At 43.3% G+C, this 16,419-nt stretch overlaps 1 long non-coding RNA gene across 2 annotated transcripts in view; it reads left to right on the top strand.

Moving 5' to 3' along the window:
- The first annotated feature begins 347 nt into the window (after positions 1 to 347).
- The window catches only part of LOC131253102 (uncharacterized), a 30,291-nt gene continuing 14,219 nt past the window's right edge, over positions 348 to 16,419 (top strand). For both annotated transcript variants that reach the window (XR_009174917.1, XR_009174916.1), the window contains exon 1: positions 348 to 664. This is a non-coding gene — a long non-coding RNA (uncharacterized LOC131253102). The remainder of the gene's footprint in view (positions 665 to 16,419) is intronic.

Below are 16,419 nucleotides of genomic sequence, written 5' to 3' on the forward strand. Positions count from 1 at the left end.
ACAAATTCTAAATCTTCTAATTTTAAAAACTTTACATTACCTCTTGAAATTTGCTCCCGAGTGTGAGAAATGATTTGGTGCGGTATTTCTCCAAGACAGGTAGGGAAGGAAGGGGAGAGATTTGAGAGAGAAGTGGAAAGAACTCTGAGAGAGAGGAAGCGAGATGCAGCACCACTGAAATGGTGGTTCTTTCTTTTCTCTGGACAAAGAGAGCCCTACACTGCCGAGGTGGGCCTGACCTTGGATTTCTTGGACACGGCCGAACCTAACCTGTCGAAAATCAATCAAATTCATGCGTAGATGATGGGAACTGCCTATTTGTGGAATAGAACACATGTACACGTAAACTCAGGGCGGGCTGGGTTAAAATGAACTAAGCCGCAGCCAAGCCCGAACTTGACTGGCCAATCATCCAGGCCCAAGACCGGTCCATGGGCCAAGCTGAAAGTCCAAGCCCGTCCACCCGTCCTCTCAGAGTGCGATTCAGACCCTAGGGCATCAACCCCTCTTCTGGCTTTTCTTTCTTCCTTCTCGTCTTGCTGAAGTTCAAATCTCTCTCTCTCTCCCTGCCACTGCAGCGGTGATATATCTTTCCCTACACTGCGGTACTTGGGAAATCCCTACATCTTCACGCAGCCCACGACAATACAGAACCCATTATTAGGTGCGTTTCCTTCTCTGATAAACATTGAAATCATTTAAGAAAACGAGATTTGTTTATTTATTTATTTTTGGTTCTTGTTGTTTATTAGCACTCTCAGAAAACGAGATTTGTTTATTTATTTATTTTTGGTTCTTGTTGTTTATTAGCACTCTCTCTCTCTCTCTCTCTCTCTCTCTCGATACTTTTTGGGTGGAATTTCCGTCTTTGTTGACAACCCACATCGCCTCCTGTGATCTTGTGGTGGAGACTATCCAAGTCGTATGGTTTGACTCTTCCTTAGGAAGGTCTTCGAAAATCAGGTGTCTTAATTCGAGTCACCCAAAAGAATCCTGCGTCAGTTCTAACCCAGTCAAACCGCTTAGCCGGTCCGGATTATAAAACATTTTGATAGAAAAAATCGTTTTTTTTTTTTTTTTTAAAGTCATTTCAAAATGACATTTTAACCCTCTTCAAGTGATCAAACAGTCTAATTTGGTGCAACCAAACACACCTTAAGAGGGGTCAATTCTTGTTGGAGAACTCAGTGATTCAACTCTAGAATCGGGCACGTTAACTTGGATAGTTTCACAACTCAGCTACCTTCTTGCTTCAATTGGTTCATGTGGCGTGTGTGTGGCATCCATCCCACCCAAAATGTGCGCCGCACCATGAGGACAGCACACCCCAATATTCACATCAATTTGACCATCAGGTGGGCCGCACCATGACGACAGCACACCCCAAAATTCACATCAATTTGACCATCAGGTGGGCCTCACCACTTGAATTTCAAGGTTTTTGGGCATTTTTCATTGTTGAAGAACTCAGTGAGTTGACTCTTGAATTGGGCAGGTTAACTTGAATAGTTTCAAAACTCAGCTGCTTTCTTGCTTCAATTGATTCATGTGGCATGTGTATGGCATCCAACCCATGCAAAATGTGCACCGCACCATGAGCACACCCCAAAATTCAGGTGAATCTGACCACCAGGTGGGCCCCATCACTTGAACTTGAAGGTTTTTGGGTGTTTTTCATTATTTTCTAAAGTGTGGCCCACCTGATGGCTTAGTGATATTTCGGGTGCCTGACCATCATTGTAGGGAACACTTATTGGAAGGGTTGGATGTCATATGCACACCACATCTGCCCCACAGCAATCATGTACCACTAGTACTGGTACCATGCAAGTGCACCCCTATGTGTATGTATGCATGCATGTATTGACCATCAAAGCCTTGTCCATGCTATTTGGGGTGAGTTTTACGAATCCTATTTCACCATAAATTCCCTCACCACCTTTATTCAAATCATTTTAGGTATTCCTCTTGACCTAATGAGTAGGGGATGCTTTCCTTGATTCCGCTATGGCTAGCTCTAGCAAACACATACTTTAAAAAGAGAGAGGAACTAACTTTTAAAAGTGGATCATATATAAGCCAACTAGATTTCTTTCTACTTTGGAAGACAAAATTATCAATATATAAGGATTGCTAGGTTATATCAAGAGAGCTTAACCATGCAACTTAGGTTAATGATTATGGATGTTTACACTAGGAGATCGAAGAAAGGAAATGAAATTAATAAGTTTCCAAAAACTATGTGGTGGAATTTAAAGGGAGAAAACAATGTTATACAAAAATAAATTAATGGAAGAAGGAGATTAGAATGTCGAGGAAGAAGTAAATGTTATGTGGATTGAGATGGCTGAATGTGTTAGAAAAGTGACAAAAAATGCTTTATGAGTATCTAGGGATAAAAGTCAATTATATAAGGAAATGTGGTGTGGAATGACAATGTACAGAAAGCTGTTAATGAGAAATGTTCATGTTTCAAAGCCTAGCAATAGACTAGAAATGATGAAAATTTTGAACAATATAAAATGTCAAAAAGATTGCTACGAAAGTAGTAAGGCTACACTTAAGGTGTGTGTGTGTGTGTTGGGGGGGGGGGGGGGCGAAGGTTCTATGCGGTCGAGCTCATGGGATCTTCCCATGAGGTCAAGCTGTGTGGGCCCACCGTGATGTGTGTCGAACATCTACCCCATCAGAATGATGCACCATTCCATGGTGGGCCTAGGGCTTAAAATTCAAGTTAATCCGTGACTTGTGTGGGCCACACCACATACAAAAGTTGAGAGGGATTACCCTCCATTAAAACATTCATAATCATTTGTTGGGCCCATTGAGAACTGGTTCACAAATTCAGCCCATCCATTATGTGTCCCACTTGGATGAGGGGTCAGACCAAGTTTTAGGCGCATCCAAATTTTAAGTGGGCCCCACCAAGTGCTTTTATATGTTTTAGCCATGTCTTCACATGATTTTAGATGGTATGGCCCACTTGAGTTTCGTATATGGCTGATTTTTGGGATATCCCATTATTTAAAGGGGACCCATCAAATGCACGGTGTTGATGTTCGACATACATCATGGTGAGGCCCTCGCAGCTCAACCTCATGGGAAGTTCCCATGAGCTCAACCGCATAGAACCTTTTCCCTATATATATATATATATATATATATATATAAAGGCTACACAACGCTTATGATGATCTTTACAATAGATTAGAGAAAGAGAAGGTGAGAAAGATGTCTTCAAGCTTGCAAAAATGAGAGAGAGGAAGGGTGAGAACAATTGTCAGCTCAATCTCAAGTTGTATGATTGAGCTAGGTTTTACGCTGGCTTTGGTGGGAGTTTGTGATGACAGTTGTTGGCTCAACACCTCTCTCATGGGATAGTGTCATAGATCACCGCACTTCTATTGTGTACTTGTATTGCCCATGTCTTTGGTGAGGTCTTCCACTTGGTAGAAATGCTTGCTTTGAATTTTCATCCATGGCTTGTGGTTCGGCCCAATGCTTTTGATTGGTTGCCACAATTTGGTTTCAAGGTGAGGGCAAGAGAGCATGAAAGGACTTGCACGGGGTTTGGGCGAATGGCTAGCATCGTGGGTTTGCTCCCCACAGACATGAGTTCGATTAGCTCCCACGTGGTTTGTGGGTAATTTGCGTGCATCCACAGGGATTAGTCTTGGGGACACCCTGTTGTCATGAGAGAGAGAGAGAGAGAGAGAGAGAGAGAGAGAGAGAGTTCTTCATTGGCTTTAATGCCGTCTTCCTAGTTCCTTCCAATATGCATAAAAATGTAGGTGTTTGTGTTACCATCTTGGTGCGTTCATTGATCATACACCTTGGTTGACCCAAAAATGTAGTGTATTTTCATAGTCATCACATCACATCAAACGGATTCATCATAGTGCTTTGGTAGTGAAAAGGTCACTAGGCATGGATTATGAATGGTAATAAAGATATCATTCACCCATCCACTTTTATAGGGATGTGGGTGCCTTTCTACTTCTATGTCAATTTAAGGTCACTTGGCACTGATTATGGATGGAAATAGTGAAGCCATTAATCCATCCTACTAAATAAGGATCTTGAGGCAGTAGGTGTATTGTCTCGAAATCTTAGTTGAACGGATACTAAAATTCTAAAAAATGCTTGGAAATGCATGTGCGAAATAAGCAAGAGTGTCAAGTTGGGTAGAAGGTTTCTACAACTAATCTTGATACCTTTTTTGGAAATAAATGTGGAGATCGATTCTGCATCAATTTGAGAGAACGAAGAGCATTGCGGCATAGGCCGCATGGTGCCTAAGCCAATGGAGAGGCTGTACAAAATTCTCCACCTTTTTTATACAACCACAAATTATTCATGAATTTCTCAGGACAAGAAGATTCCTTAACTACTTCACAAATTATCGAATAGCTCATGAACTATTCATGACTTGCTACTTAGTTGCCAGTAATATGAAAATTTCACAAATCATTCGAGAACATAGAACAAACCCAGGAAAAACCTTCATCAAGAAGATAATTTAATTTATGTTTTTAAGAGACATTCCCTGATATTTTCCTTAATTTTATTTTCTGAAGTTCTCTGGATTATCCTGAATCATGATTAACCAAGGTGTTCCATAATGGTAATGGCGGTTGTTACGGCCACTGGTGTTACTGCTATGATACGGGCCATTTACGGCCCTTACAAGAAGAAAGAAAGAAAGAAAGAAAAAAAGAAAAAAAGAAACTGTTTAAGGGCTGTTATGGGCCATCTTTTCTGAAACGGCTGTTGCAGCCCTTTTTGGCCCATAATGCATAACGGTTACCACCGTTACTTTACATAACCGTTTTGGTACACCATGCGATTAACACTCTACCATGGTAGCCTGTTTGATTTATTGATCTGTATTACTTCTCTCTTCCGTCACATGAAATTTCTTTCATGACTTGTGTGTTGGTACACGAAAAAAAATTATCTGCAATGATGACTAATTAGAAGGAAAAGAAGAATCTCTCTCGGTAAAAAAAAAGAAAAAAAAAAAGAAAAAAAAAGAAAAAAAAGAGGAATGAAGATCAAGTGATTAAGATCAATGAGTAATTTTGACATTGTCAGAGCTGCAAAACTAAGAAAGTTGAAGATTAATCATTAGGTTTGGTATTTATGTTCTTGCTTTCCTAGAACTATTTTGGGCAAGTTGCGTTGTCTACTGATTATATGGTTGGTGTTTATGCTCTTTTCAATTTACTAGTAAGGTGCACATGCGTTGCACACGGGAAATTATTTGGAATTTCAGCAACACTTTAAAATGTATCTTTTCCCCCATCATAAGTGATGCCTATCAGATAACTGATTTGGATCCATACGCTGGGGCTCACATGCACCGAATTGGGCATACCATGCCTTTGCACTTTGTATGATCTTGTCTTACCAATTAGATGGAACTCTGCTTCACTTTTTTAGAATGAGGAGCTATTCCATACAGAGTTTCCAGATAGAAGTTTTCTCCTTCTAAATGGTTTGAATCTCCTCTACATCTTTAGAAGGAGGAGTGATTTTATAAAGAGGTTTGCTACAATATCCCGAAGTAGTGTTTTGGGATATGCAAGGACTGTAGCTATTGGATTTGGGTCATCTTTTCATGATCCAAAGTGTTTACCTGATGGGCAGCACTGTGGGTGGTGGTTGTCTTCAATGCCTGCAAGATTGGAAGATCCTAAAATTTCAAACTATGGCCCAAAAAGCAACAATTAAGGAAACATTCCATATCAAGGAAAAGAGTTAAATGATGAAAGGGTTGAAATATTCCAATACGACTCTCTCTCTCTCTCTCTCTCCCTCTCTCCCTCTCTCCCTACGAAGTGGGCCAGTAACCCCTCCAAAAATCTCATGCAGGATCTCTTTCCCTCTCCTTTTTGTTTTCTCCAAACATCTCTCAAAGCCCAAACCCTTTCTTATCTAATATTCAATTCCTCTCCAAACCCACCAAGAACGAGCTCGTATCCACTCTCCATCTTTCTCATATTGGACTCCCCTAACCACCACTAGCACCTATTTGCAAGAAAAAACTTCTCTCTCTCTCTCTCTCTCTCTCTCTCTCTCTCTCTCTCAGAGAGAGAGAGAGAGAGAGAGTACCATTGTAACGATCCATGTGCATCTCCTTCCCTCCCCCAGCTTTCGAAACATCCTTGTTAATTGTTGCCTCCTTTCTATGGTTTTTATTGCAATATCACATGTCTAAATAGAATCTATAAAACTAAATTGAAGAATTGTAGTTGATCATAACTATTGTTCGAAGTATCCCCGATGTTATTCGTATCTCCAGCTCAGCGATACCAATAACACATGTAGCAATACCGATAACACTGATAGTATTAAAAAATTTCCAAGCATAGATGATGTATCGCTAAGTATCACCAATTGATCGCAAATATTTTTTATTGTGTTGTCAATATTCTAAAATATCGATGGATGTTTGGATGGATGGACTGATTTCTTATGACAACACATGCTTTTAGGCTCTCATTAAATGAAAACTTATTATGTATGCATTCTTTTTGCAATTTTTTTATTTATAGATATGCAAATATATGTATTTTGGCATCTCCTGAAGTTTTACTGAAAAATTCTACTGTTTTCTCCATGTTTCTCCAATGTTTCCCAGCATATCTGGTTATTGGCGGTATCGAAATTTTTTCCATATCCCCAACCAACGAAACTTGTAACCGTACCGATACTTCAAATACTGATCAAAACAAGATATTGAAAGCTTAAATGTCTTCGAAGATTTTGGCTGAGGATCCACCCATGAGTAGCAAAGATGGTAGCATGCCCTTGGTAGTGATGACTTTTCAAAGATAGGATACCTTTTCCAATAGCCTACTTATCAACTCATGTGACCCGTGGTAGAGGCAGAATTTCCATTCTGCTTGTGGTAGGGTAGATGGTGGATTGGGACTTTCCATGTGTGGGCTTTCCATTGGATGGCCTATGATTCAAAAACCTAAATAGAAGGACAATCCTATCCACCCTTTATTTAAAACTTTTCATCTGAACATAAGCTGTTGACTGTTTTTTGCATTTCATTGAAGCCCACTAATCTGATGCTACGGTTATTAAATTTATTTATTTTTTGAGCGAAATTTGACCATGGTTGTCATGCCCCAGACACGATAACCAGACTCACAAGGAACCCGATAGTCAGTTCTAGCTGCAACAGCCTCCGTAGTACCCCATTCTCAGCTCCTGAGGCAGGTTCCGATCCTTGGATCCCACAAGGAGGATTTCCATAACCGTATAACCATTTCCAATATGAGCATACCCAAGATCACAACAAGTATATCTGAGAATAACAAAGGCACACATCACAAAATCCACTATGAATTTGAATTTTTACAAGTACAAAGCAGAAAAGTAATACATCTGATAGCAAAAGAAGTAGGAAGAAGATCTGCAACACTGGGGGTTCTCAACTCAACTCTAATCCAAGCTCTGCCGCTACGATGCTGTTTTAGGATCACCTGCACGCATCAATCGTGCATAAGCTTATAGAAGCTTAGAGGGTGGTGAAGGTGTGTGACAATGGTGCACAGAAGAATAATAGGAGATACAGGAGGGGAAACATGATCAATGATAATATCACTAGCCTTACCGAGGCATAACATGAATATAATGCAATGAGTACTGGGCGCCTTAACAAGGCGATGCGTAAGGGGGGCTTATACATCCGATGCGAATGTAATGCGATGCGAGATGATGCTAGTGCTCTTATCCAATCCACATATCAAGTACATTTCCAATCATAAGGAAATCACCAAGGTCTAGTACACTGTTAGATGATTGTCACTCTCCAGACCCGCACAGTCAAACGAGCGTAAGAGACCTCACTACCTGCCTGTGGACAGCCAATCACCAACAAAGCTTGACGGCAGCAGACCCATTTATGAGCTGGTCAGACTTAGCATAGCAACGCCTTCTTACACCAGGCGGGTAAGGCCACACCCCTACCCAACCGACCACACGACAGTGAGAGTCGCGGCCTAACGGTATAAGGCTCTCGTACGCTCATAATTTCCACTCGGTCACGGCGTTGGGGCAGATCCTTGGTACCACGAAAGTTTTGGAAATTTCACCCATGGGCATCCTATGCACCCTGTATGATCAAGTAATATTTTCGGTGTCCACACATATAGCCATCCACGAATGTCCCTGCGGAGGCAAGACCCTGATGAAGCAAGGGTAGTATCATCATGAAATGCGATGCCAATGCATGAGTCACGCATACAGATCATGCACTAGCTTCAAGCACTCGATGTGCACAAGGGGAGAAACTCCATCCCTCTATCATGTTGACCCAATGACCACACACAATGCAATCCATTCAAGCAGATGATGCATATGGGTCATAATGGTGTAAACACGCTACTCGGCGGTGATGACGTGGATCATACTCCTTCCCAAGGAGGGACAGGGTTTAAATATATAAACAAATACTCTAAGGAGAAGTCCCCTAGTGGGGGCTCAACACTTTGGGGTAGCCTACAAGCTAAGAGGGTCATAAACTCAAGGAAGAAGCAATCATAATCAAGGGCCCAAGGTGGACCTTCAATGTCACGCCCCAAATCCGGAAATCGGATTCACTAGAATCCCGATCGCTGAATCTGGTGCCGACAGCCTCCGTAGTACCCCATTCTCGGCTCCTAGCGTGCATACGCCAGATTCCGATCTTGGGATCCTACAAAGAGGATTTTCCAATGTACACTTAACTCATAATAAGCATAACCACAAGTATACCAAAATCACAAAGGCAACATCATCATCACATATCCACTAATATAAACATTTGAATACAATGCTGAAAGGGAAATACATATGTTAAAAATCAAAGCTTCAGAAGACCGCTGCACGCTCCAAGCTCAATATTGCTGCAACTTAGCATCACCTGCACGCATCTATCGTGCGTAAGCTTATAGAAAGCTTAGAGGGTGGTGTAAGTGTGTGCACAAGATAAGTGTCAAGCATTCAATGTAATGCCATAATCATACAATGTCAGAAATATTGGCAAGATCATAAATCATACGATAACAGAGTAAGCGGAAATACAGACAAGCTCATAATTCATACAATATTAGAAATACTGGCAAGTTCATAAATCATACGATATCAGAGTAATGCGAAAACATACTGATAGGCCCATAAATACCATCAGCCTTATCCAGGCTATGCAATGCAGGAATAAAATAAAAACAATATCATATACTGATGAAGTAATGTAGATCAGCTATGCAATGCGGAGACAGCGAGTCAAACATCAGATGCTAATGATGCAATGCAATATGCAAATCCTGATGAGTCCACGAATACCGTCAGTCATATCTAAGCCATATAAATGCAGAAACATAGTAACCCAAAATGCCATATGCTGCGGATGTAATGCGATATGCGGTGCGAATGAAATGACTATGTTGGAGTGTGAAGTCGGGATGATAGTACGTATTATCGCAGGCTACGGGGTCCACCACAAGGGACTTCTATCCAAACCAGTCTCATACCTAAATTTGGATAGTCAGACACAATGTGGTAAACTCCTGATCTCATGTTAGTCGTGCGCCCAAACCGAAATCCTGACCATTGCGAAGGTACACGTATAAATAGTTGCGCACCACCAGCCTGAGTGGATAGTGAATAAATGAATGAATGAGTATGCAAATCCGGCTCAATAAGTCCACATATCAGTACGGTTCCTCTCTGGGATCATCACCGGGGTCTATTGCACTCTACGCCAGCTTACCGCCCCTATCCGAGCGCACAACTGGGTAAGTGGAAGAGACCACTATCTGCCTGCCAATATCGAGCCCGGCTCGTCGATAGCGGACCCATTCCTCAAGCTGGTCAGACTTAACCTAGATATTGCCCCCTCACTCTGGCAGGTAAGGTCACACCCCTTCCCAACCGACCACGACACAGTGGGAGACGCGGCCTACTGGTATACGGCCCTCATGCGCTCATATATATCCACTCAGTCTCAACGTTGGGGCGTCTCCTGGCCACGGAGGTTTAGGAATTTTCACCCAGGGACATCTATGGCGCCCGTATGCTAGAACCAAACATTTTCGGTGTCCCATTTGCCCATCCACGATATGCTTGTGGAGGCTACGACCCTGATGTTGCTAGGGCATACAATACTCACAAAATGCAATGCAAGATGCACGAGTCATATAATTCAGCCATGCATCCATCCTACGCATACCGTGCGCTTACATGGGACAATATCCGCCTATCAGGGAGTCTCATAGCAACCTGCCCAATAACATATGCAATGGTGAATCACATCTCATAACAAACATGTAGATGATGCGTATGGGCATGTATCATGATGCTATGCTATCACATACTCATAATCGGTATCAATAACCGGCATCAACAATCGGCCTTGACAATGTGGACGTTTAACCAACATTACCCCCAAGGGATGACCCACATAGGGCCTAACATATAGTGGACCTATGGCCTCACACAAGGATCTAATATACAACATCATGGGCCTCACTCAAGAGCTTAATACGTATCACAGTGTACCTCTCACATGAGCCTAATATACAACACAATGGGCCTTACTCAAGGGCCACATATACACAACAGGTGGGCCCTGCTCATGGGCCTCAAATACACGACATGTGGGCCCTGCACATGGGTCTCGAATACATCAAATGGGCCATGCATCATGGGCCTAATACATATCACAACGGGCCTTGCCCATAGGCCACGAGTACATCACAATGAGCCTCAACTATGGGTCGCATATACATCATATAGGTCTCGACAATCGGCCTTGGTAATCGAAATCGACACTCAGAATCGGCCTCGACAATCGGAATCGGCCTATACAATTGGCCTCGACAAATCAGAATTGGCCTCGATACTCAACCTCGACAATCGGAATCGGCCTATACAATCAGCTTCAACAATCGAAATCGGCCTATACAATCAGCCTCGATAAATCGAAATCGGCCTATACAATCGGCCTCGACAAATCGGAATCGGCCTCGATACTCGGCCTCGACAATCAGAACCGGCCAATACAATCGGTATCGATGAGAATTGGCCTAACTATGCCTAAGGGAAGGTTACAATGTGGGCGTTTAGCCATCATTACCCATCAATGTGGACATTCAACCAACATTGCTCCTAAGCAGTGGTCCACATAGAGTCAAACATAAGGTGGGCCCAAATATCCAATAAGTGGGCCTCAAATAGTCATCACAGGTGGGCCTTACACATCACGGTGGGTCGATACATTGGGCCGCACCATTGGGCCTAATATACACAACAGGTGGGTCGCATCATTGGGCCGCACCAATGGGCCTCATATACAACAAGTGGGCCGCATCAATGGGTCACACTAATGGGCCTTATACACATCAAGTCGGGCCTCAATAAATGGGCCAGAAACATATCACAATGGGCCACCGCATACGAGCTGGAAATACGTCACAATGGGCCTCGACCCATGGGCCGAAAATACATGTCAGTGGGCCTTACCAAATGGGCCACAAACACATCATAACGGGCCACAACCATGGGCCCCCAACATATCATAACGGCCACAACTATGAGCCTCAAACATATCATAACGGCCATAACCATGGGCCTCAATATACATTGCAATGGGCCGCAACCCATGGGCCTCACATACATCATATGGGCCGCAATACACAGGCCTCAGATACATCTCAATAGGCCCCAAAACTTGGGCCGGGTATACATCATATTGGGCCTCGAACATGGGCCATATATACACCACATTGGGCCGCACATATGGGCCTCATATACATCACCATGTGCCTCATATACAACGAGTGGGCCACATCAATGGGCCGCACTAATGGCCCTCATATACAACAAGTGGGAGCTTGGATTACATCTAGAATCACCTTAATAGTTGCAGGTGCATCATGTGTATCATTGTACACATCATTCTATGGGGCACATGGCCCACTAATGATGATCAGCACTGTCCAAACAGTGTCCAGGTAGGTCAGCACTATCCAAACATTGTCCAACACCGTCCAGCACTATCTAGATGGTATGGGTGAAACAAACACATCACGGTGTGGCAGCACAGCACCGTCCAAATAGGTGGACGGCGTGGGTGAAATACATACAACATGGCATGGTCCATAGCACCGCCCAAACATCTTCTAGCACCGTCCAAATATTCTGGACGATATGGATTAAACAGATAGCTCACGGTGGTGTCCCATCAGCTAAATGATGGATGGCTAGGATAAAACAGATACATCACGCGTGAGCTCCACATGCTGGATAGCATGTATGTACAACACATACATCACGAGAATCCCACCGTCCAGGGGTCTGGACGGTGGATGGGATTGGTGAAACATATACATAAGGTGGGGCCACGTGGTGGGGCCCACTAGATATAATATTATATATATATTATACATGTACATCAGGTGGGACCACGTGGTGTGGCCCACCAAATATAATATTTATAATATATATATATATATATATATATATATATATATATATACATACACATATATATTATTTAATTTATTTATCTATATATATATTTAATATTATATTACCATTCATGCAAACGTCCAGCCTTGGACGTCATTTGTCGGACGATCTGGATGAAATATATATGCCAGGTGGGTCCACATGTGTGGGACCCACCGGAAATGAATGGGCGGTGGAATATAATATATACCTTGTGATTAGGGCCCACAGAATTGCCGTCTTACAGCAGCTATGGCTGCTGATGGACGGTTGGATCTGACACAGCAGCAACTGGGGTCCACGGCTGGACAAAATGGATATAACACGTGCCTCATGTTCAGACCCACTGAACTTGTTGGCATTATAGCTGTTGTACACGGTACTCCAGCCAATCCACTTCATAGAAGTGGGTCCCATGTGGGGCCCACCATGACGTTTATTCTCCATCCAATCCGATCACAAGGTCACAAACATCTGAATTAAGGGGAAAAAAACAATTTTCATATAGATCCAAAACTTCCGTGACCCAAAAGATTTCAATGGTAAACGTTCAACCTCCTGCTCCTTTTGGTGTGGACCACTTGAGTTCTTTGATCAGTTGATTTTTGGAGGATCTTGCTTCCCAAAGGGGACTCACCTAATACACGGCGTGGTTGTTCAACATATATCATGGTGGGGCCTGTAGTGGGGCCCACGGCCCTGCCCGTCCGTCCACAGCAGTGCAGAACGTTGCCTGTGCGTCCTCAGTCAGCAGCAACGTCCTGCTGCATATATGTTATATACATTTTTTTTTTTGGTTTTCTCACGGTTTTTCGTATGTGGGGCCCGCATCAGGTGGATCCACTCCACCCATTGGATTCTACGGCTCAAGACCGTCCAAATGAGCCCAATATGCAACATGTTTTGGTGCGTGGAAACATCAGAATGGATTTTAACAGTAAAACCATAATTTTTTAAGCTGTGGCCCGCCAGAAAATCAGATTAGCTCCATATTTTGGCTCAACGCCTAAAATGAGTTGGCAGATGGAATGGACGGCGTGGATTAGATTCAAGCATCAAGGTGGGGCCTACATGAGCAGCCCACCCCAAAGCTTTGAACCAAGCTAATATTTTTTGTGGTTTGCAGGTCAGTACAACACACTGCCAGTCCACGCTTCACGGCGTGGCCACATCCAGCATCCCAAACGGTTTGCATACAACACACATTTAAGGTGGGCCCCACCTACTAGATGGCTTGGGAAAAATACATGCTTCATGGTGGGGTCCATTCGGGTGGGCCACACGGCCACATCACCACACACAAAAAAATGAAAGAGAGAGGGAGAGAAAGAAGCACCCACTTCAAGATCTTCCCCTTCAACTTCTACCCTTATGCTCTAATGCCCTTACGAAGCTTCCTCAACGGTGGAGATGATGCTATAAAGGCTGGATTGGTGAGGATCTAAGGTGGAAGAGGGGTAGATTTTTGGGATGGGTTGAACGTCCATGGCTATTGCAATGGGGAATGAGGAAGAAAGAGGGAGGGAGAGAGAGAGAGAAGTTATGGCTTGTCATAATGATGTAAGGCCATCATAAATGCCTAGGTAAGGGGAGGTGTTGACTTAAGAAGAGGAGCCATTATTACTTGTGTAAGGACATGACATCACCCTCCTAGGGAATGGTGTTATATGGGTAGGTCCCACAATGTGTGGTCCACAGCTATTATAATGTGCGGGCCACAACTTATGATTTAAGCGTCGCATTGACGCACGAGACGTGGCATTCGAACCGCGGCAACGACTCGGTCGTGACGGTATAAGTTTCGGATTGAGCCGACTCAAATCCACGGGGTACGACTTAGGGTCGTGCGCAAATGTCGATCATCGGTCGCGGATTGCCTGAATTCGATGTGAAGGATCGCGAAAGTCTACGGAACAGTACAGAGTAGGATACGGGTCTTATAGCTCTCCCCACCTAATAAAAATTTCGTCCTCGAAATTTAAACTACAAAACAACCAATACAAAGCTTACCAAGGGAGGGAAATCCTATCCGAACACAGCATGCCAACATAATCAGACACCTAAGAGATGGGGACAATGCCTCTGAATCTCAGCCCCCTGCTCCCAAAATGCCTCATCAACACTACGATGATCCAACTGAACCTCGAATCTTGGATAAGAAACGATCGAAACTGGAATACGATACAGCCTCACAATCTCAACAGTAGGGAGCTATATCAGAAAAACTCTAAGTTATTCGAACTCGGGGATCTAACCATTCTAAGTTCTCGATAATCATAGAGTGAAGGGTAGCTATCAGTAGATATGTGATGTTATCTTCAGGTATTCCCAAGTTATGCTCTGATAGCAACTTCTGTTATGCCCCAAATCCGGAAATCGGATTCACTGGAATCCCGATCGCCAAATCCAGTGCCCCCTTTTTGGGTACCATTTCATGGGCCATCTGAGGTGTGATCCACCATACTTCAAGGTGGGGTCCACACCTTCATATTACACCCCACAATCATCAAGAAAAAATAGTAGAATCATAGATTAAATCCATACCAAACATCAGGTAAAGCAGTCCATGTAAACAGTCCAGATTTTTGGATAGCAATACATGGCTGGACGTATCAGCCTATATCTCAATAATCTCAGCAATTAAAAGGGTGTGTGGTCTTCCTTAGTGGGCCCCACACATGTCCAGATCATGAACTAAGGTCAGGACACTTGCATGCATTAATTTAGGGTGTCTAAAAACCATAGAATAAGTTGGTAGGGGTGTCCCACCCTTGCTGAATTTTGGGACGTCCTAGGCCCACCAAGTGGGCCACACACATCATCATCCACAATAATAAGAGAAATGAGAAGAAGAAATACAACCCGGTCATGGGGGTAGGGCCCCGCCACTAATGGGTCCTCCCAAGATTCAATCCCATCCATACAGCTATGTAGATTGTACATGCAACAATAAACTAATGCATGCATGATTCATAACTAAAATGAGTGGTTGGGATGTCATCCCAACATGACTTCTAGGGTCTAGATGCCCTTGGAATGAAGTAGATAATACAATACATCATGATGGGGTCCATGGAGAATGGCCCCATCATGTATCATGACATGCATGTAGGATGGGCCAAAGGGCCACATCCATGGGGTCAAATGGGATCCCCACAATGGATTGGTGGGTCCCATATGATCCATTTATAAAGAAAAGAGAAGATTAAAGGTCAGGAAAGAAATCAGAAATTTATATTCACCCACATGCAAAGCAAGCCTCCAAACTTCTACACCAAAAAGATCTTGAGCCTAATAAGAGGTTTTAATGGTAGAGATCTATTTCTAATGGTGGGATTGAAAGTATGTTGGGGATTAGAGGGCTGGAGAAAAGAGGGAGAATGGACGTTGGGAGAGGGAGAAGTTGCTAGTAAATGGAGGGAAATGAGAAAATTAAAGAGAGAAAAAGGGGTCATGATGAGTTTGTAAGAGAGGTCATCATTGCATAGGGAGGAGTTTACAATGCTTAGGCTTTAGGCTAGGCTTGTGTAGTGTGTTGAGGTGGGTGGTATTTTTTATAGAATTTGTGTGGTGTGTGTAGTGTGTTTAGGGACTTGTGCCAAGGAGATGGTCCACATGCATTGCACAAAAGTGGGCCACATGATTAAGGGTTATACTATGTAATGTTCATAACTTTTGATCCATATATCAGATGGACGCACAAGACACTTCGGTAGAACCGCAACGACGATACGAACAAGATGGCATAGGTCTCGGGTCGATCCGAGTCGGATCTACATTACTGGACTCAAGGATGACCGCAAACACATCTGAGGGTCGTGGGCAAGGTGTCCCATATCGGTATCGGTTGGCGTAACAGTGCCCTCCAAAACCGATACGGATACGGGGGTGTAACAGGCCGTAACGGCACAA

The sequence above is a fragment of the Magnolia sinica genome, chromosome 8 (assembly GCF_029962835.1).
Source record: "Magnolia sinica isolate HGM2019 chromosome 8, MsV1, whole genome shotgun sequence".
NCBI classification, from domain to species: domain Eukaryota; kingdom Viridiplantae; phylum Streptophyta; class Magnoliopsida; order Magnoliales; family Magnoliaceae; genus Magnolia; species Magnolia sinica.